The sequence below is a fragment of the Brachyistius frenatus genome, unplaced genomic scaffold (genome assembly GCF_029030835.1).
Source record: "Brachyistius frenatus isolate BFR_SWC_R1_liver_20210118 unplaced genomic scaffold, ASM2903083v1 Contig_66, whole genome shotgun sequence".
NCBI lineage: Eukaryota > Metazoa > Chordata > Actinopteri > Embiotocidae > Brachyistius > Brachyistius frenatus.
In genome coordinates, this window is record NW_027210665.1 from 935,001 (window position 1) to 958,896 (window position 23,896).

A 23,896-nucleotide genomic window follows, 5' to 3' on the forward strand; every position below is an offset into this window, starting at 1 on the left:
ATAAATGTTTGAGGATGCTCCAAAGAGTGTTTTCAAATTGTTCTGCTGAAGTGTGGAAATGGCCTCAGCTCTCTCTCCATCTCTGCCTCCTATCATTAACTCAGCCTGGTGCTGGGGCCCCCCAGCCCAGGCTTTTTGTGCCCCTGGCCAGGCCAGTTCTCCTTGAAGCAAGCCTACAGCAATTCTCCTCTGTTTGTTGAGAGAAAGTAGAAAGGAGAACCTTGAACATGACCCTCAAAAGGGCTTTTATTCTCGGTTCGTGCAACACAGTTCACGTGAACTCCCTCCTTTATGTCCCACTCTTTATTTGACCCTGACTATTTGCTGAGTTTCTGCTAAAAATCCAATTAGGTTAATTTGAAACAGTCCTAGTGAGAGAACTTTATCCTTTTGGTGCAGAGATAACTAACCTAATTAAGACTAGACCTCTACCTCTGTCCTCTTTGAGCCTGCAAATTAAGGAAAGAAAAAGAAAACTTGTCAGAGATTAGGGTTGAGATTAGATTGCTAAAACAAACACCAGAGGGGAGACTGTATCTTTAAATGCCCTTAAATTGTTTGGGGCTCTTTTAACTCTGGGTTTTCACAGTCTCAGCTTTACTGAGGGGAGATAAGGGGAGCAGGGAAATGTAATGTAATAATACTAAATGATAAGAACAAGGGTAAATGTAATCCAGCATTGTGAGAAGAGGGAGGGCAGTGGGGTCACAAAGAGAGTGATGTGCTTTGACCACCTGTGAAAGTAACTGTGATGGATTGTTTTGTTATAGAAAGCCTTTAAATTGCTGGAACATGTGAAGCAACATTAGGGTTGTTCTATTTAGCTGACGGCAACACACGCGCGCACACACACACACACACACACACACACACACACACACACACACACACACACACACACACACACACACACACACACACACACACACACACACACACACACACACAAAAGCACACACACACACAAAGTAAACACAAACAACAGGCCTGCTGAGTTTAGTTTACTCCTATCAGCTGGCTCTGACTAGCCACGCAGACCACCCCGACTCCTCAACTCCTCACTCTTATTGGGACAGAGAGGGGGGAGGGTCGAGCATGGGGATTTGGGTGGAGGTGGAGCTTGGTGCATGGGTTGTGAGGGGATGAGGGGGGAGGGGGGTTTCACCAAATTAAAACCCAATCAATGTGAATCTCACTCCGCCTGGTCAAAGCCCCTTTCAAACTAAAGCCTTTTTCCCGGACCCCCCTCCTCACCACCCTTTTTCCAGTCCCCAGTCCCCAGCCCATGCCCTCCACACCCTCCCTCTGACCCACACTCACCCTGCAACTATCATGGAGCACTGACTTGATGTGCTGGCCTCTATTTCTCACCTCCACACCAGGCAGAGCAACAGCAGCAGACTCAAAAGTGCAACAGTGCCTGAACAAAGTGACACAAAACCAACCTGGTTATAATAATTTAAAGGGTGTTGTAGTATTTGTAGACACGTGTACGGAGGCTGTGGTGAAAGGCAACATCTGTATCATGAGTACATACTGCAGGAGTCGAGACAGAATTAGGGCATTTCTGTGCTGCAGCAGATTAAATTCCACATAAAATGCAGGAATACAAGGTTAAAGTGTTGCAGTTCAGCTTTAAGCGTCTTCACATATTCAGTGAACAGGTGCATTGCCCTTTTTTAGCCTTCGAGGGACTGCATGTACTGTAAAAACAAAAACAAAAGGTACATTTCCTGCAGTGTTAAAAGCCTAAATGAATTTAAAAGCCAGGCAAACTCATTGTATATTCTCCTCTTAGATCCAATGTGCTGGTGTACAGAGCCGAAGCAAAACTGTGTGATGTTGCACTGTAAAATGATGCACTCATAACATGCTCTATCTCTCTCTTTCACTCAGTCTGACGCACACGCACACGCACACGCACACACACACACACACACACACACACACACACACACACACACACACACACACACACACACACACACACACACACAACACCACCACCACCACCACCACCACCACCTGCTGAAGCAGAGATGGAGAGAGTCCTTACTGGCTGAAGCCTAACAGTGGGGAACAATTAAACCAAATACCAGCCTTTGATCACTTGGTCATGTGAACATGACAGGTGACCATATGGCTGATAAAATGCAAATGATAACTGGGGCTTAAATTCTCTGTTTTGTTTACTGCAAACGGAAAAAGAAAAAGAAAACAAACTAGCGATGTCTTTTAATGACTTTAGTAAAATATCCTCCTCAGTGCTGGATTTTCCATGCCCTAAGTGTTGCAAAGGCTGGGTTGTTGTTTTTTTAAGTAGTGACAATGTGTCTGACAGTGTCTGTTTTTACTTCATAATCTAGTTCTATTTTCAACCAGTTTTTGGTAATCCGTCCCTCATATGGACGGTGGAATACCATCCCGAGTAACGTTTTTCTATACAAACATAAACAAAGACTACACGCACTAATGCAAAGACAAGAAAACCACACAAGATCATTAGACTTTTATAGCTGGACGAGCAGACAAGAAGGAAGGGAGGCTGTGTAACAATCAGCCATCACAAACAATCACTAGCAGATGCTGGAGCTGTTGTTACTGAGCAGCAGAGGGGTGAGAGAATGGAAGGTGAGGTCACGTACATATTTGTGGCAGGATGCAGCAGAATAGACCTACTGTGTGATTTGAGGGGATGCAGCGCTGGGGTAACATGTGCACTCTGGCTGGCACATGCAAATACCAGCAAATAGGCACACAAATTCTCCCTGTACCTGCACGGGCACACACACAGAGCTCAGAGAGTGATAGAAGACCCAGAGGCAGTTTCCATCTAGTAGCAGCAGGGGGAGCAGCTCCACTGTTGTTCTGACTGGATCCAGGCCCAGGGCAGTGGGTTGGGACCTGTGTTCAAAACTGGTTTGTGTTTCTATGAACAAACTTACAAATACGTTCAAGAGGAAGAAGATGGGAGCAACACACTACAAAGTGACACAGAGATATTGTTTCCTGCACTGTCCTTCTCTGCCTGTTTGTCACTTTTCATGGCTTCTAAAATTTGGCAAAAGGAGCTCAAAGAAGAGTAAAAATTTAAACTTAGAAAACTTGCATTGCTTGTTAAATCAACAGACATGCTGATAGTGGTCAAGATGAATATACAGTATAGATGTATACGAAAGCAAAGTTTAAAAGATAAGGGATTTTTTTTTTTAATCTTTTTATATTTCATAACAAATCTCCCGTAGAGACAAAAACCAACAAAGAAGTTATCCTGCCTTGCAATCTGGTATTGTCTGTTTATAGCAGCAGCCTCTGTGCTTCAGAGCTCCACTGTCATTCAAATATGGTTAAAAAAAAACATTTATTCCTCCATTACGATGAACATGACCAGTGCAGTTTACCCTGTATTACTCTTTGACTATATTTTCTTTTTCTTCTCAGAAGAAGCTCCTTTTCTGGCAAATGTCAGTGAGGGATACAGTTCTGTGTTTACACTGCTGAGAGGAATAAACGACACACAGGCTGCATTCAGTGTAGTGAAGGAATATGTCAGCCAGCGTAGAAGTCATCTTCTTTTATATGTTTATAATAGTCTTTGGATGATAGTGGGCTTCTTTGGCATGAAAGCGTAAACCTGCGTATACATCAGGCTTCTCTCAGTGACAATGCTCGACAGGGACAATGTTACCGGCTTAGTCTTTTAACATAATAGTCTGATAATAATGTTGATAATAAAACAGTATCTTTAGTCTTTAAGCCAAATTGTGCACAATGATATTGATGAATGTACAAAAAATGTGTGTACAAATTCCTATTTATATTAGATAAATGCTCAAAGGATTAGCTCATTCAAATCACAGAAATCTCATGGTATGGCTTAAGTTTTGAGAAATATTTCTCCTCAGTACTCCTCCTTCATGGGGACTGTTTCTTCAGGAGAAACCATTTCCAAAAAAAAAAAAAAATTAAAAAAAAACTTTAACATGAAGATTTAATGATTTTTCAAAGGGTTTAGGATTTTTTTTTTTTTTTTTTTTTTTTTAATTATGTGCTGCAGCTGAATTTTAAAAGTACATTTCAAAGCTGTGAGGACCAACGTTTTAAAAGTTCTGTCCTGGAGTGGCAGCATTTCAAACATAGGTCAAATAAAATTCAAAGTATTTGCAAAGAGGTAAGTGAGAAATATGCTGTATTGTAATTTGGCTCAGACAAGCCTTGAATAAATGTTGAACTGAAGGCCGCATTTAGACTGGACATATTTAGAGAGTGTTGCTACAAGACAACTCTGCCCATTGTGTCTCTGTGCTGTTAACAGACGGCTTGTGAAAGATTTCTACTGTGTTTGATTACACTAATTTCTGTTTGGAGTGTCTCACACAACCATCGCTGGTTGGTGTGCTTGTAGCCTTTGTCCCTCCTTCACAGTTGTGTGAGGACACTCGTAGTTAATGGCTCTTAACAGCACAAGTGTTAAAGCATCCAAATGCAGACAATTAAAAGAACCGTACAGCCAGAAAAGATGGATAAGTGCTGTTTGTGCACATTTTCTTTTCTTATGCAATGTCTTGAGCTGGAAGCACGGTTTAACAGGCCATTTTCGTCAAGGGCTGTAGCTCATCTTACTGAGACACACACATGGACATCTGTCCTTGTACACACACTTACACTCAAAACTGGAGATTTATATTCTCTTTTGAAGTTTTTTTTTTTTTAAAGAATATGTCAAACGCCACTTAATTTAATTTCCCCTTTCACTGCACACCTACCTGCTGAAGGTTGAAGGCACCAGATAGAAAAAAGTTAGAGAAAATAGTCTGAGTGAAGAATAGATGGCGGTTGAGCAGCTGACATCACAGAGAGTCTGATTGAAACACACCCAGTCCTATCAATCTCCTCCTTCATTTTCGCCATCACTCTCTCCTCCCCGCTGAACAACAGACCTGAGTCATTTGCCACTGGCCTTCCATGTGTGTGTTTGTGTGTCCCTTTTGCCTCCAACTGGACCCATCACCTTGACCACCACGGCAAACCTAAGCCAGACTGACCTTGGCTTTTCCCTAACCCATTAATTCTGAGTCTTTCTGTCTATCTCTTCCTCAAAACCTTCATCTCTCAACCTTGTCTCCCATGGCTTGAGTTGTATGTACACTTGTGTGTGTGCTTGTGTGTGCGGTCTCCCATGGTTAGGGGGAGCGTGCATGTGTCAGGTCCAGTGAAGGTGACACCTTATGCCTCGTGCCGAGATAATGAAGGCTTTAACTTTACAACTCAAGCATATCAGATTGCAGCACCCCAGTCCCTCAGACACGCGCCCACTACATGAGTGATCTGAATGGGTCGCCACCCTCCATTTCATGTGCACTGAGCAGTGTGCACTGTAAAATCTGCCAAAAGGCCTCATCATCATAAGCATCACTTATTCCAGAGTGGGCTTCAGGATTGGGTTTAGTGAGACATATCACAATACACATGCCTGCACAGAAACACACACCCTTCAAGGATGGCAGGCGAGGAGTTGCATACTGTTTACCAACTGTTACGGCAGCCGGAGGCAGGGGGAAGAAAAAAAAAAAGCAGCCCTATGTACTTAACCTCAGAACATGTGAGAGTCAAGATGTCAAAAATCATTCACATACTTCACAACTGGGCTAATGTAGCGGGGGAAAAAATACATCCCTCCTAAATTCCCTCACTGCCTCTCTTCTATCCTTTCTCCTCAACTCATCTTTTTCCTCCCTCTTTTATTCAGGAAGGGTTCTTTCCATAATAAAAGGAACCTGTGGAACTAATCCTTGCAAATCTCCTGTGCTTTCTGTCCTATACCTCCAGGCAACACAGCACACTGAAATCCTCCATTTGCATGCCTAAACTGCACTAACTGTGAATAAACCCTTTTAGCTGCTAATGTAATAACATCTCCATTTCAGGAAAGGAGCAGGGGGTTAGCCAGCCCTCGGAGATTCAAGCAAATTCACCCCTTTCCCTCCTCTCGCCTACCCTCTCTCTTTTTCCCCCTCATCCCTTCTCCTCCGCGGTACAATAGGCCCGGCAAACAGATGCATCGAGCGGCCCGCATTACCAGCCACATCTAGTTAAGGGTCAGCTTTGGAAATGGAAGTGGAGTCCTGATTACAAGCAGGAACACACATACACTCGCAAGCAGCGCACCAGCCTCACTTCACCTTAGAATTGAGGATTAAAGGCGATACTGAACATAATTTTATTAGGTGTGTGTTTTAAAAGAATTTGTCAGATTTAAAAAAAATGATATTTCCACTAATACCTTCATGACCACAAAAGAATGTGCTGTTTTAATTTAAGCTGTTTATCTGATAATTTTCAGCTCCAGCAACATTGCGTCTGTGTCATCAACGAAAACAAATCCTCAGTGCTGTGATTAATATAGAAAAGAAAAACCCACTCACAGCATTTCATGCCATTTTACAGAATCTAATTGGCCACTTCCGCTCCCAATTTCTCAGCAACAATAACCCACAGAAACCCGTCCATGCCTTTCATCTCAAAATCTCAAACTAAATTATATTCTTGCTGTTAAATAGTACAGAGGACCCAAAACACACTTGCTTTACCACACAGATAAACTGACACGCAGACACGTAGAGTTACATAGCATTATTTTCCACAGTCATACCAAGATGAGGGTCAGAATACATTACAAGCTCTCGATTTTCTTCCCCAGAGCAGGCAGCAAGAGATGCCAAGATATCACTTTAATTGTCCAATTACACGGGATATAGCTGTTCAAGCCCACCCTGAATGAGGAACTCCGCCCCAAATTCTGTTTTATTTTTTTTGGGAGAGATCAGTTTGGTTGTTGCAATGATCCCCCCACCGCCCCCCCCTTCTTCCTCTGTGAATTAGGGCTTAAACAGTGGAGATAACTGAGACATCGTACACGTTTCCTCCTCCGAGAGCTGCCGTTCACTATCTCACAGAGTTCACATGAATAATATTAACATCAAAGAGAATTTCTTGGAAACCATCTGATCAAGCTGTATCATACATAGCAGTGACATGCCTGTAAAGCATCCTGCTCTTTCTCTCTGTCTTTTCTCTCATCTCAATCCCCCCCCCCCCCACACACACACACACACACACACACACACCCCACCACACACACACATACACACACATTGACACGCCTAACATACATTGGTATTCTGGTAGCGTAAGGGGGAGATCCAGTTACTTCAAAGGACCCATTTCCCCTACTACTACTGCTACTACTACTACTACTACTTACAGATACAATAAGACATCACTACTGAATGCAAGTGCTTCACTCACAGACAAATGAACACAGTGCAAGAAAAACTGAGCAACATAAGCTACTATGTTTGTTCAAACATCCATTACACAAATTGTTTGTAGCAAATGTATTCTGCTGACCCATTTTCTTTTCATTCATGCAGCTTTGCGTTTCTTTTGCTACAATTTTCCAGTCTTGCACTGCACCTTTTCCTGATCCATCTGCATATATACATTTCGGTACAACAAAGCAGGCACCTTAACATGAATGCATGTACATAATACTGCACATGCCAAAATAAAAATGGTGATGAATGATGATGGAATATGGTTATGCTTGATGTTTGATGACTAAATCAACGGACGCACACTCGAGAATGAGAAAACACTGAGGAGGAACAGCTTGTGGTTCTGTCACTCATTCAACCAAACAACTAACCAACCAACCAAATGCCAAGCAAACACCCCCCTCCAAAAAAAAACAAAAAAAAACACATGAAAAAGATGAACTTATTGAGGTCTCTATTTCCATGGCAACACAGAATAGTTTTGATGATGTTCCTTCCCAGTCAGCAGGCAGGGCTTGGCCGAATCACGGCACAGATTGGTACTCCGTGGCTTGTTACTAAGGGCGGGTTTAAAATGTGCAGAGAGAGAGAACGAGAGAGAGAGAGAGAGAAAGAGAGAGAGGCGCAGATGGTTGGAAGAATTGCCACTTTGAAGAAAACCCCAACCCACACTCACAACTGAGTTCTGCAATATTGATTTGAATGGATGGAAGGGAAGACAACCTAGTGGCCTATGAATAAGTAAGTAATGGATAATATGGGCTAAATCAAAAGCCATTCAAACTGAATTGGATATGTGTTCTCAATGATGCAGAGGTCCAGTGTGTCTTTCTCTCTACATGAGGGCACAGCAAACTATGGTACTGAACAGGGCTGTCAAGCCTCCTCATGTCACGGCACTAATATCCTGCAACTAAAAAAGGCCAGAATAGAGACAGAACAGCAAAAGAGAAAATCAAAACAGATGAAAAAGCTCAGCTGAATGAATGTAAATCTCATTTAAATGAACTAAACCTCTTTGCTCAGATATTGTAAAGTATTAATCATTACTTTACATCAGACATGCGAGTCAGATCTATTAGAAATGGGATTTTGATGGACAGAGCCGGGAACCAATGGGAATCTCACAGTAGTCATGCCACTACTTTAACTTTCTTGCAATGACTATTGGTTATTTTGTTTGGCTTTCAAAATCTTAATTACAAATTTCTTCGCAGTACTTGAGAGGCTCCGTTTCTTTTTGAATAAACAACACGCAATCATCAGGGGTTTTATTTTACCCAGCAGGAGCAGTTGTGCTAAATACCATCTATTTGAAAAAAGAAACTCCCCCCCCAAACTTCATTATCTCTCTCGCTTTGTTTCCAGAGTTTTTCTCCTCTTCCTCTTTTCCCTCTGCAGAGCGGAGCACTACAAACTGCAGGAAACATCATAAGAGCACAGGGCCCTGCCGGGCCCCGGCTAGCTGTGATTCGTGTTCGACATGACGACACTGCTGTTCAGACAGACACAGCTGAAGACGCCGGGTTGATAGCATGGCATCATTTACACTAGCACAAGCACACCGTCCCTCTGTCGTCTCCCCTTCCCTCACCTTTTCAGCTGCTCCCCTCTTTCTCTCTGACCCCACAACCCTAAATCCCCCCAGCACACGGCAACATGGCAGACAGGCAGCCACGCAGACAGGTGACCGTAAACAATTAATCAACATTGTGACACCTCTACATCTGCCAGGCCCAACACGGGGAGGGGAGTTGTCAGCTAGCAAAACAAAGCAGCCCCCAACACACACACACACACACACACACACACACACACACACACACACACACACACACACACACACACACACGCACGCACGCACACACACACACACACACACACACACACACACACACACACACACACACACACACAAACACAACTGCGGTGGTGAGTGGCTCACTAGCACATAAAGAATGTCACTCACAAAACGTAGAAGCTTGTAGACATGAAATATTTACCACACTGAAGAGGGAGTGACATGACATGCAGCTTTTCACAACTGATTTTTTTTGTTTTGTTTTTTCCTCGCCACATGTCATTGGATGCCACGAGCCAGTTTTTAGTGCAGCAGAGTAACATTGCAGAATTTATCTTTAAAACTACTATAATACATTTTTTTTGTCCTTACCACAGTCTATGTTATATTGTATATTATTGCAGTTTTATTGTCCTGAAAAAAATTGCACAGGGGGTTTTCAGCCACATGGAATTTTAATACAATTTCTCAAATTTGTCAACCAGAATGAATCACCAGGTTTTTTTTTTTGTTTCATACAATTACAGCTGAAAGAGTGTAATGTCACTTTTATCTGTGCCAATTTTATTGACCAAATCTCCCCCCACAAATTCCATACGGTACCACAGAATCAGTCAGCAGAATTTTTTTGAGCATTTAAATAAAATAATTAACAGCAAAATCAATAAATCAGTGTCTGTTTCTCTGAATACTTTCCTGTTTGTCAACAGCTTTCAGAATAACAATTTTAATTTTAAATGTGTCCTCAATTAACATACTCGTGTTTTTTTATGTCTACAAGCATTGTTTTATTGTTACTCATCATACTCATACTCATCATAAAATATCACTTTTAGGTCCAAAATTGCTGATCAGAGCTTTAATTCCTATGAAGTGGATGAAATTACAGCTTCCACACTTCAGCTCTACATATCCAAATTAATTTGCAGACTTTGTATAACTCTTGTTTTTTTAGTTTTCAAATGATCCCAAATGTGAATGCAGCTTGTTTTCTATCACAAATGGTTCTCAGTGTTGAGGATGTTTTTCTTGATATGCCTCCATTGTCTTCGTCCAAGTCCCCATGCCCTGAAATCGTCCTGCAGGCCACAGAACAGAACTCATATGAGTGAGTGTGGCTAACAGGTGATGAATGTCAGAGCTGCTGGTGGCCTATTGTCACCACGGACAAGGACAATATGAGGGGGAGATGGAGAGGTCAACACTGGGATGTCTGCTGCTAAAGTTTAAGTCAAAGCTGACTTGTATCATCAGTCAATGCAGACATATTAAAATAGGGCAACAGCTCCCCAGGCTATGATGAATTCACTCATGTGAACATGTGTAAAATTGCTCTTCAGACTAATGTTGCGAAAGTAAGAATAATTCCAGTGATGTCACTTTAAAAGACAGCATTGGTGGTATTTTGGTATTCCCATCATTAGTTGGTGATATTTTGCTGTGTGTATTGTTTTTATGGATCCTGTTGACATGAAGATGCAGAAGAGTAGAGTGTGTCTGTGCCCAAACACTCCTGGGGTTTCTAATAACAATGCTGTGGGTCCCGGGGAGCCACAGAGCTGCTAGAGCTGTCAGGCCTTTTGTTTCAAGGGGGCCACTCATTACATTACAATCCCACAGATAAGGATCTTTCAGCGGGTACAGGAGGCCATAGAGGAGGAGGCATTGTTCTTCACTCTATGCACACCTCAGTGCTTTTGCAAACCTATGGAAAGTCAGTCTTTTGAGATGAATGGAGTTCTAAAAGGATAAATGCTTACAATAAGAAGATGTAGGCAACAGCACAGCTCACCTCGTGTGGGCAGGAAGGGAGGAGAAAAGAAGAGGAGGGGACTGAGGAGGAGAAGAAAACAAAAAAACTTACTTGGGTTTAGATTAACCCGCCATTTTCATAAAGGTAATCATTATGCTGCCAGTAGGGAACTTGTGGGATGAGAGCTGAAAGCAGAACACAAAGCTCCCGTGTGATTTTGTTTGTTCTTTACAGAATGGCTATCAGTTTGCCGGGGTGAAATGTACAGCGGTGGGGGGAGATGTTTACGATGTTTGTTTGTTTTTTGGCGAGGGGGCTTGTTTGGTGTTCAGGTTTGACTGCATCTAACACATCAAATTGAGGCAAAGTGTAACATGTGAATGTTGTGACAAATGAGACACACATGACAGAAAGCAGAAGTAGGTGAGAATTGGGAAGTGAAGGGAAGGCTTCCCTGGGGAATGTGTGTGTGAGTGTGTGTCATATATATATAAACCGGTGGGTGCAGATCCTGTGTGAACTGTATGTGAATGGTTTACAGCTGATAAAAATTATAAAAGCAACATTACATTTTGGTGTGATCATTAAGGAAGCATTTCTGACATTAAAATAGCCATCAAAGTGCTGCATCTGTAATCATTTTAAAACATCTTCTTTCCAATACTTATAAGTTATAACCTTGTCAGGTTATATGTATTCTCCATGGAGACAAGGGTACATGAAGTAAGGAGTGAAAGGTTGTCGGCTGCTGGCACAGAGTGGAGCTGTCGGAGGTGAAAGACTAATCACCTGACCATGATTTTAATGAGTGGAAAACCAGTCGTCTTCCCTTATTGGCAACTCTGCTCTTATAGGAATTCCAATTATATACTACTGATGCAGTTTGGTAGAAATAAAACAAAGCACTTTGGTGAAGTTTGGGAAGAGATGATGGTTTCAGTTTATTGTTAATAAAGTAAACATATTGTGTCCCATGCTTCAAGTCATTTGACTTTAACCTGATCTTGCTCTTAATCAAGAGCTGTGAAGGCCAAAATATAACGAGTGATATTAACTTAAAAAAATTGAAATACATTATATAATAATATCATATTTTGCAGATACGTCCTCAAAGGACAAATATGTTGAGCAAAAGTGTTCTTATTTGTGGTAAATATGTCCTTTTGTGTTGAATGATATAAGGGATGTGCCTGAAATGATGGATATGAATGATTCAGGAAATTATTTTCCTGGTGGGCAAGGTAATGTAAGTGTAGGTATGTTAATGTTTGAAGTAAATGCATCTTGAAATCCCTTGAGAGATGGGCCAAGAAAAAACAAAAATTCAAGAAGCCCATATTGACCATCACATTTGCTGTGCTCCCTAAGTGATATCCCTTCACTGTAAAAAAAAAAAAAAAAAAAAAATACTGTTGTTTTTACGGAAAAGAACTAGCCAGAAAAACTTACCGTGAGTTTGTAAAACAATTCAACATAACAAACTGTATAATTTACAGCTTAAAGTTGTTGGAATTTACAAAAAATAGATATAGCTTAAACCCATAAATACAATAGCCCTTTTCTGTTAAATTAGCATGACAGCTATGAATTAGCTATTAAACAGTTGTTTTCAATCAAATTTACATGTAGTTGTTTTTTACTGGAAAAAATACCAACCAAACAACACTATTTAATGGTAAAAACCTTATTAGATGAATACAAAAACAATAAAACTCAAAAATAAATCAAAGGCATACCAACTAACATCTTTGTCTGAAACTTTCACTTACCTTTACGAAGAACTGGGCAAAAAACGAGCTGAAACAGAGATGGGCACATTTTCACATGCCATCAGTCTTACCGTGTATCGTCCATATTCAGACATCACGCCAACTCGAAAGTTCTTTAATCAAGGTAAGGAGTCTTGGGTTGACGTACAGATGGGATGTGTCCGTGTTCTCCGTTTTCGTGCCCTTCATGGGTTGATGGAGATAAAACACCTGGAGAAATAGAAGAAGCACAGATATGGCATTAATAACAAAGTAGCTTCATTAATAACAGAAAACTGAACATCAATCAGCATATTTCATGGATTCATTATCACATCAATGTAAAATATACTGTATGTATTCATTTGAAATTTGTTGATATGGCATGAAAATGTAGCAAACTGACAGCAGATCAGTGTTTAAAACGCTGTGGTCATTAAGGTCTGAAACACCAGCCTGTAATGAAAGACTGTGAAGGAAATAGTGCCGTGGCTCAGTAAAATCTGACTACACTTTCATCACCTCGCTGTCTCTTATTTTCTGTGCTCCTTTAATGGTCCACAAATGCCTCCAAGACCATAATTTAAGCAAAGATTAAAAGATGACCATGGATTCTGGAAACGTTTGATATTTAGCTCCGTTTGCTTTGCATCTGTTTACAGGGCTCGTTCACCTTCTTCATTCACCATCACTAAGAAAAAATACCCATTGTGACTATGGCACAATATGAAAAAGTTCTAGACAGATAGAGTTTGCATCTTCTATTCAGAGGGATTTGGAAAAGGGGAATGTGGATCCAAGCTCCCAGCCTAGAGGCAGCTTCTGCTCCGGCACAGAGAAAAAGCCTGAGGGTGTCCACCTGAGGAAAGGGTTGCCTTCCAGAGTTTAATGTAGAAAAAGTCTGTGACTCAAGGGTGAATGCGTTGGCCTGCCACTCTTCTGTCCTGCCTGCTCTGCTCTGCTTGGACGACCATTTAAGTTGTCTAATTATCCATACAGGAATAATTGGTCCTCCTCCGTTTACAGTGAACCTTGTGTTTTGTGCATATGCGTGGGCAAGCACACGTGTGATTGCATGTATGTGTGCAAATCAATTTTTCACCTTGACAATCACAGCCTTAATTAAATTAAAGCAAAGGTGTTAAAGCTGTTGATTGTCACTGCGAATGGGTGAGGAGCACATAATACAATGCATATCAATGCAGCCGTGAGTGACTGCAGTCCCCCAGGTGTCAGCCAAATGAGTGTGAATATTCAGCTTTTTCCCCTCCACTTAACTCTCATTTCACTCTGATGACATTTTATTAGCCTTCCCTTGGCAGTGCTGGCGGGTAAGTGCTTCGCGGAAAAGCAGCTCCTTTGTACTGTGCATGCCATCCAAATAGAAAAAGATGCAAATAAACAAGTAAAAAGTATTCTACCCTGTTGCTGAGGAGGACCATGGTCCATTTGGATTTTTATTTTATTTTAGGCGATCTTTAAGTTAAAGGCAAATGCAATCCTTCCAAATTCACCACAATTAAATCAAATTTCCTTTTTTTAAACAAATAATAGTAAGAATAGCCACATGAAAGACTTATTTAAATCATTAACAGAAAGTATGGCTTTATTATTTTCTTCTTAATTTTAGTTTTTTTCATGAGAACATGCCTAATTTAAGGAGATGCACTTTCCTTCCAACTCCAGTGGTCAGCACATGTTCTTCATGTCGAGGCAGATCTACTGATGGCCACTCCCCTCCTCAGTCAACCTCCTCTTTCCTCTTCGCCACATATCGATTCAAAAGAAAACAAGTTGCCAATCCAAATAAACACCATGTCAAGGAGCCATCCAAGCAGACAGAAATATCTGCCCAGCATGATACCATAGGGCAGAAAAACCACAGGGGCACTGGTGCTCCTGACCTCACAGGGGGTCCGCAGAAGCTCGAGGTGTATGTCTGCGTGGACACATGCATACACTCATATGTGCATGGGTGCACATATGAGTGGCTAATCATGTGTGGGCTTGTGACTCTATTCAAGGCATTTATCTGGTCAATAAGGGCTATCACTGTTATTGCAGGCCCTGCACTGTACTATAAGCAATTCTGAAAAGGCTCTAATATAGATCTGTACATGTAGTAACAACCACTGATCAACTGCAGCCTGTAACATAATATGCAATACCCTATAATGACCTCTCAATTGACTGCCATGTGCTTCACATATATAATAAGTAATAATATATAATTCTTCACCTTTTATTGCAAGAAAGGACTTTCACAGAGAAGTACAATGCAGTATGCAAGGAACTTGGTGTTGTAGTGTGTACGAGGGAAATATTGCTTGCGGTCATATGGCTGGCGAAACAACATTTCAGTTTTCTTGAACCAAACCAGAGCAAGGAGAAAAAGACACCCGATAGCACAACAACAACAATAAAACAATACTTATATTTATACTATATTGGAAACTGTTGAAGAAGTTTGCCATCTGGTTGCTCTGTGACAAAGAAAGTCAAAACTTTCTCCAGCTGAAACTGTTGTAATCTGCCCTAGATGAACAATGTGTTCAAATGGCAGAAGGCTGTAGTGGAAATGGAAATACTGTACTATTTCTTCTTCTGTGGTTGTCTGGGTTGGTTTGGTTGTGAGTCGTCTGCACATGCCCAGTAGACGAAGAGACCATAGACTGTATATAAAAATGGACGTATAGTCTCCAGATTTCAAAAGCAAAGCCAGTGTGGAACTGCCTTAAAAGTGCATGAAATACTGAGTCAAGCTTTTTCCACAAGTCATTATGATGCCATCGGCTAAATCCCCTGTTTCTGGTCAGTGTTCTGGTGGTCCTTCTGAAAGTAATTCCATTATTAATTAGATTTTGGGTATATTATGTCCAGTGAATTATGGGATTATTTTCAGATGGACCCCTAGAACACTGTTCAGGAGGAGGGAATTTTCACAAATGCAAAAATATAGGCATGTACTGTATATGCACTTCCACATGGACTTAACTTTTAATACCCAGAGACTGCATCCATTTTTAGATGCAGTCTATGGTTTCTGCAAATACTTCCATTCAGGTTCAAATCTTCCTTAAAAATGTGAATGAACTCTCATCACAAGCGAGTCATTTCAATGACATTTAAAGAAGCTTCAGGAACTTTTTTTTAGTGATGTGAAAATGAAAATGAAATTCAAAATGTCTTAGTGTGCCTCAAAGTGGAGCCATCCTCGAGGGCAACTATTTGAATTCAACAGCAGTCATTTCCTATTCTCCTCATTTGAGTAATGATGATTTGGGGTTAGGACCCAAGGAAGAATCCTCAAGGAAAGGGGACCTGTGACCTCTACTTGTGTCCTGATGTGGTCCCGCAGGGCACCATGGAGTAGAGGGGCAACAATAATCGGTTGGACCCCACTGAGTGTGAGCAGAGCAGCAGCGCACCAGGGTCAAAAAGAAGGACAGGCAGAACTGGTGGTCTACAGGGCAAAGGGGAATATGCGGGGGGTGAGTGGCTCTCATGGTGTTTTTAAGGTCATGCTAATTGCCATGGATGTACAGCATGCTTTCAGTTAGCCATAGTTCTGCTGAGAAGGAGGCGGCCAAGGATAGGGGTTGAGGAGGTGGTGGTACAGGTGTGGACCTTTAATTAAATACCACTGCAAAGGTTAATGCATAGAACCAAGAACTGCAGTCACTGTTAAGTGGAGGACATTTAAACAAGGCCAAGAATATGCCCCACACTGTGAGTGTGTGTGTATGTGTTGCGTGTGTGTGGGGGCGTGTGCACGAGGATGATCAGGAGGAGGAGGAGGAGGAGTAGGAGGAGGAGTAGGTTGAGCGGGAGGAGGAGGAGGAAGAAGAGGTTTTGGGGGGAGGACGAGGAGGAAAAGGAGGAGGAGGTTGGTGGAGGAGGAGGAAGAGAAAGAGGATGAGGGAAAAAAAAAATCAAAAAGGGAAAAATTCAATCAACTTCTCTTTGGAGGTTCAGGGTTTAGTACGTGGCTGATATTGCAAAACGATGAAACTTGGCTGTCTTTGCACAGAAGTAGAACTAAACTCAAGCTATTAAGGGGCTAGTAGTTAGAAAATAACCAGTGCAGTAAAATTAATGACAGTTTAGCCTTTGCTTTGCATGCTCTCCTTAGTGTTATCAACTAATTTCATCCTCTGTTAAGTGTGAACTCTGGCATCTGTAAGATTTTCACAAAACATAGTAGAAGCTATATTAAGAGGTATTGTCACTCCATGAATAACCCCTAAACACCTTGTGTGTGTGTGTGTGTGTGTGTGTGTGTGTGTGTGTGTGTGTGTGTGTGTGTGTGTGTGTGTGTGTGTGTGTGTGTGTGTGTGTGTGTGTGTGTGTGTGTGTGTGTGTGTGTGTGTGTGTGTGTGTGTGTGTGTGTGTGTGTGTGTGTGTGTGTGTGTGTGTGTGTGTGTGTTGGGGGAGTGGAGGGGATGCATGTGTGTGACCCTTGATAATTAGTACCATCTGCCATATTAGAACACCTCTGGAGAGACAGGTGATCTTCACAAAAGCAAGACAAACAATTTGACATGAATTTCCTACCAACAAAGACAACAACGATGCTGCTGGCTAAACACACATGAATTGAGAAATTGACGACAAAAGAGAAGAAATTATCTAAATGAGATAATAAGTATGCTCAACGCAAAAGCATGTTTAATACAGTCTTTTGTCAATTTTCTATTGTCATCATTTATTCTTCTTTATGTTTTCTTTTAAAGGACGTTGTTGTGAAAATATGAAGTACATGCAGAGATGCACAGACCAGTTGAAGCTGGAGCGCTCCGATATTCAAATTACTCCAAAAAAAAAAAAAAAAAGAAGAAGAAAGAAATGATGCCTGACCCCTATTATAATGTTGGCTTAAAATCAGCTGCAGAATTAAGAACACTCACTCACACACAAATATAGCTACACACATAACTTGATCTTCAGAATCATCACCAGGGAATGGCAGACTGGAAAAAGAGCACAGGGACCATTTCAGCACAACAAAGATATTCACAAAGCCAACGAATACACACAGCCCAAATCCACTAATTCAAATGTGTTCTCCTGAGAGAGACATCCCCCTCTCATCTCCCATTTCAAATTAGGCAAAACACACATCTCATTGTCTGCAAAATAACAGTGAGCTTGTATGAAAACCATCGTTGCAAAAATGACGTGCAAAGTGCTCATCGTGCTGTTGAATCTCTGCAGTGCAACAGCCATTGACGAAGGAGAAAAACGTGGAGAGTGGCCAGGCAGGGGCTGCTTCCGACCTCCCTGGAGCTCTAAGCAAAGTTCTGCTCAGAGGCCATCCTACCTACCTATGAACCTTTCAAACGCTTTGCTGTTCCTACACCTGACACCTCAGTGTTACCATTACAACAATCCCTCCTTTACAACAGTTTGCTCAATGTAAATTGTCACATGCAACATGTCGATCTTTTTTTCTTTTTAAAACACTGCATTCCCATAGGTTTTTATCAAACCTATTAAATAGCTTTAATCCCTCTCACTTTTGTCAGGCACCAAGTCACAGAACACATTCCTGGAAGTGGCTGGCAAGCAAGCGAGGCACCAAAATACCAAGATCCCAGAATCAGCAAGGCTCTTTGTAATTTACGCAGTGAGCGTGTGTAGGGCAGCCTGACTCTGGGCCAAACAGTGGTTTTGGTTACTCTAAACCTACTTTACCATGCTTTTCGGCTTTCCCTCAAACCATTAATTGGGTATTCATGTGGTGCTTTGTTTGTTTATCACCGTGTTACCACTGCAAGTCTTGGTTCAACACATCTCATTTTCATCCTCGACATGAAAGCTGGAGACAGTTGAGTTTCTGCACTGCATTTATGCCGCCGAGCATAATCTCAGTTAACACAAGCTGGTCCCAGTCCTCTATTGCTTTGAATTACCACCCACAGTGGTTTTGTTGTCCCCACACCATCCCCCCATGTTTTGTTAAATTATTCATTTTTCCTTTAAAATTCACGCATAATACATATATACTTTTTTGCATGCAGAGCAGTGAGGTGGAAGACAGCCAATATGTGTGTGAGTCTTATGCAACGAGTAGGTGGCAGAGGCTTGAAACATGGTTATGTGGACTTGAATGAAGCATGTTTTTTTTTTTTGTTGTTGTTTTTTTTGTGTTTTTTTAAGGAATATGATGACATGGATTATGATCTACTTGTGTCTTCTTGAGTTACTGCTATTTGACTGCTCAATTTATATCACACTGGACAACCAACAATATTGCATTCATATGCTGACCACATATCTTTTGTCCCCCCCTTTGAGTTGTGATGTGTTTGTGCCTCTTTCACCTTTTGATCTTCATTCCAGAAAACCTGAGCCATATTTCTGCCATAAGACAAGTGCAATGCTGTCTTCCTGAAATCTGTCTTGTTTTTGTATCAGTTTCTTTAAAGACATGCCACGTCCTGCATTGCACATCCCCTTCTCCTTACTTTTATCTGTCTATTGCTCCTCCTTTTCCCCCACCATTTCCTTTTTACCACATCCATGTTTCTCGTCTATTTCCGAGGTTTTGATTTCGGGGTATGCCTAAGCCGCTGCCGGGCGGAGAGCTGAATCTGGCCTCTTTCAGACTCACAGCTTGCGCTTGCCTCTATACTCCTCCCTCCTCTGCCTCCTCCTCCTCCGCCTCTTACTACTGCTCAGCTTCCATGTTATGGCAGTCACAAGAGCCTTTTGGGAAAGGGCCAATCCCAGCAACCATTGCCGCCATTTTCCCAAACACCGAATATGATGTCCACCTTACATCATGTAAATGTCAAATAATGACTTCTAAAGCAACTCTAAAACTGTCTACTTGTTGTATTCAGTTTTAAATTGGAAAATCTGCAGCTGTTGAATGGGTGCCACATAAAAACCGTTGCTATCACAATTACTTTTTTCATATATTTCAGTCATTTAGGTGACAAAACAGGGGATTGACTGCTTAAGAAAAAAGTAGTTCAACTGCCACACAATCTTTTTCGCAGTTAATGTTACTTACTAACCAGCTGTCAAACACCCTGGGCACTTTAATGTAAAAGTCATTAAAACAGTCTGACCTCGTAACCTTTCCACATTACTTATAAGTACAGGGGAACAAATCTGAATTGAAGGCTGTCAGATTAACATGACGCTATATCATTCAGAGCTCGCACACTGTCACATGTACAGGTAGCTGAATTTGGCCCCTAATTAATTTTGAATCATGGGTGGCGCCAATATTTTTCCACAGCAGTAGATTTCTAGTTGCTATATAACAGCACTTCCCCAGGTGAAGAAAGAAACTCTTCACAGTTCCCTTGATTCTTTAAACTTTTTAAAGTCCAAGTTGCCATATTGCCATTTAACATGTGTTGATTTACAATATTAACCTGAAAGCTCGTTTTGATCCGCCACCGTTTGTTCACCACTGTTAAAGTTACTGCAATACGCCTTAATAAAAACTCAACACTTCCTGTATCTGAATGGATAGCAGGGTTGCCCATCTCCAGTGGAGTTTTTACAAGAGACTTCGACCGAGGTTGCACTTAAGCGTGCATTAGCAAAGGCCACCACCTTACAACACGACCCCTGACCCCGGACCAGCTCTCTTGAGACTCACCAGTTAGATTTTACGTTGCGCTTGTTATAAATCAATTACAATGTTTTCGAAATTCATGAAAATGATCAAAACAATTTAAATGTATGAGTTCTTTCATATAGCCTACATATTGTTAGTTTTCATAACAAGCTTTGAGGCCACTTAGCACTTATAGGTCAAAATCCTGGTGTTGCTATAGTAACTCCAAGCTGCCGCCTGGCTCCACCACTGCTCTGAAAAATAAAATTGATAGGAATGTATAAGTGGATGGTGGAAGACTGAAAACAACCATTAATTCAACAACTAAAAACACTATAAAATATTTAAAGTCCATCAATGATGCAGCCTGTAAAAACAGGAAAAGAAAGACGCCATCCTAGCTGTCATGACATTTGTAAATCCCTGCCTCTCTCTCTGCTAGCTCCCTCTTGCACACATGAGCGCATTGTGCTGTCAAGTCTGAATATAGCCATAAGGAACTTGAATGTAAAAATGATCTATATGACAAATGAGCCGTCCCACCTACAGATGGATGGAGCCGCCGAGGTTATGTGTTCTATGCCTGAAAAGATCTACACTGAAATTGTTCTTGGCAAGAACTTTTGCTTCACTGCAGTTCAAGATCGGTACCTCGCAGCAGAAAAAGAACAGTTCTTAGAGTGAGGAGAAAAATCTAATTTTCACTCACTTTAACACCATGCGGTACATCAAGTATTCTGTTTGCTGCTACCTGTTTGAAAATTACCGCTATGATTTAATACCTACTTTATTCATTTGTTTCCAAGAAAATTAATTTGGTGTCGGCCTGCACGCTTGTGAACTGTACTGAACAACAGGACCACACAGATGTGTCTAGAGAGGAGGATGAAGACTCTATGATCTCACATATGTCACAAAAGATGCTAACACTTAGAAGAAAAAAAGTCTTGTCATTGATAAGTGTGAAAACAATGTATTTTACTACATCTAAAAAGGACAAGGGGAGCCTTTTAATGGCACTCATCTCCTCTTCACACTAATCTCAAATGCAGTTTCCTCCCAATTAACAGAGTTTGTGCTGCCTCTTGTCATTTCCTCCCCTCATGGATCAACTTTGTTTCTCCAAGAAACTCAGCTGCTCTTCCATGAAGTCACACAAACACATCCATGCAAGTATATGTAACGCACCAGAAAGAGTCTACTGGTCACTTCAGCTCCTCCTGGCTACCCACATTGTTTATACATGCAGAGTGAAGAAGCAACATTCAGATGCTGCTCTGCACTGGCACCCTGGGCAGAATGGCATAATTAAATGAATTGACTAAAAGGGATGCAATGAATATCCCAACACAGTGTCAGGTCAGCCTCGCTCACAAATTAAAGCCAGGGGCCAAAGAGGGTAAACACTAATTTATCTAAAGTAGGAAAGCAGAAGAAAGCATTCAGGGCGTTAGGCCGCTGTTTCATTGTCTGTACTGATGATATTCATTCTTGTATGCTATGGAATAAATGGATTTGATTTGCTATCGTCAAAACGTTTCCTATGTCTTTGTTTGAATTTAAGCTCAAAATCTGCATCTGTTTCACTGTGGTTTTTAACTGAAAAAATGTTCAGAATAATTTGCAGTACACAAATTTAAACTAGAAAGAAATCACTCTCGCTCACCTCCTCACAACAGGCAACCATACACAGAAACACAGACAAATACAATATTTTGTTTCTTTCACCAACATAAAGAAATAAAACTCTGTATCAAATTCACATCAGGAACTGTGTTACTGTTTTGTGTTAGTGTACATTTAGTCGCACTAATGTCTATTTGATTTGTCTTTTTTTTTTTTTTTACTTTGCGCAATTCAAATAAAAAAGAAAGGGAGGATGTTCTGTTGTCTCTTGTCTATTTCATGCAAATGGTAAGTTATGTATAAACAAACATAAACACAATGATTGCAATTTCCAAAACAAACAACACCAGCACACTCTCGTCACAGCTGCACATGCACACAAACACAAACAAATATACTTGAGGAGCATGTGGTGCTAAAACTGGAGGCTAATTACTGTAAGTGACAGACAGCAGCATACATGGAGGCATTTTCTATCAGACTTATCACAAACTACATCAAAGCAGCTAAAGCCGTCTGAGGGTCACTTTAGAAGACACTAGTTTTTAACTCACCTTTTCACAAACCTTGATATTTAACCTGGAGAAGGGACTTAAAGTTATCTTTGTAGACAAGGTATATGGACGCATAAATATAGAAGAAACAGAAGTTCCTATCCTTCATTTAACTGTACTGTTGTGAATATCCAGCTGTCTTTATGCTCCTTTAGTTTGCAAAAGCTCTCAAACAAGATGAAGCAGAGCTTGGCCTTAGTTACCTTCCACTAGCTGTGGAGATATATTTTACTGTGAACCGAAAACATGAAGCTGATGTTGGCGAGGAAGTAAAGGGATGTCTGGAGTTCATTCCTCCTAAGAATCATGGACATTATGAATGCAGGAGAGATCATGTTAAACCATCCTGTAGTTGTTGAGATATTTCAATCTGAACCAAAAAGGAGAACCAAACAACATATTGTATTTGAACTGGATATTTAAAAATAAAAAAAAACTGACGTCTTTCAAGCATTACAATAATTATCATGTCATGAGAAATAAGCTCCTCGTTGACCCTAAAAATGTCATCCATTGAATATTAATTGAGCATAGAGAAGTAGGCTGTAGTTGAGAGGGACGGCGACAGAGACAAGAAGCAAAGCAGAATGTGACACACCACAAACTGGTTGCCCGACAAATTTTCTTGCTATCTAAAGAGTTCCTAAATTCAATTCAGTCTAATTAATTCACTTCATTAAGTCAAATATGGTCAAGTCAATACGAAGGGGTTTGCATGAAAAATGTGATTAGCTTGCAAATGACACCCCGATTCTTGACACCGTGCCAAGAGCACACACTTCAGCCTTGCCTTAGCTGGATAAAATGACCCAACACTTGGCAGCCTGATTAATAGCGACCCCTTCTGTGGGTGCTCAAACTGCTGCTCCATCTGTATAGCTGCAATTTCTGAAAGACAGAGCTGGTAGCTGTAAACAATAGCAGAGAAACGTGTTAGAAAAAACTCTCTCTGTGCTCTTCAAGAAAATACACTTTGCTGTGTGGGCCCAGCGACGCCTTTGCATTGTGATGTAAATGCCCTTGTGCAAAGACCTGAATCTAAATACAGCAGGTAAATTGTCCAACTCCAATGCTCTTTCAGTGTACCATGCCTGGTGATTCAGAAAGCATCTGCTCTGCTTTATGTACTCAGGTTTAGAACCACCTGAAGCACTTTCTGGTATACCACCTCTTGTTAATTCCTGCAATTCCCTATCCAGTTTGGCAGTGCCGTTCAAGAGAAAGGTGTAGAATTGTGACTTGCTATTGCTCATCTCCATCCTAGACTTGTGAACCCCCAAACTATAAGTGTCACATTAACAGTTCCTGTAGGAGATGGGCAGGATTGACTACCTTCGTGTTTCCAATGTATGGCCCTACTGTTGGTTTAGCTAGAAGGGTACCAAGGCAATCAAAACAATCACTCGTTCACGTGAAATTAAGAAGGGGTAGAAAAAAACAGTGACAAAAACAAACAGACAATAATACATCATGTACGTCACAATCGAAACTCGAAATTTAA

The 23,896-nt window shown here is 41.1% G+C and overlaps 1 long non-coding RNA gene across 1 annotated transcript in view; it reads right to left on the reverse strand.

Annotated features, from left to right (window-relative positions):
- Positions 1-23,896, reverse strand: part of LOC138625802 (uncharacterized) — a 54,295-nt gene that overhangs the window by 12,102 nt on the left and 18,297 nt on the right. Inside the window, exon 2 of the long non-coding RNA XR_011311250.1 lies at positions 12,732-12,870. This is a non-coding gene — a long non-coding RNA (uncharacterized lncRNA). The remainder of the gene's footprint in view (positions 1-12,731; positions 12,871-23,896) is intronic.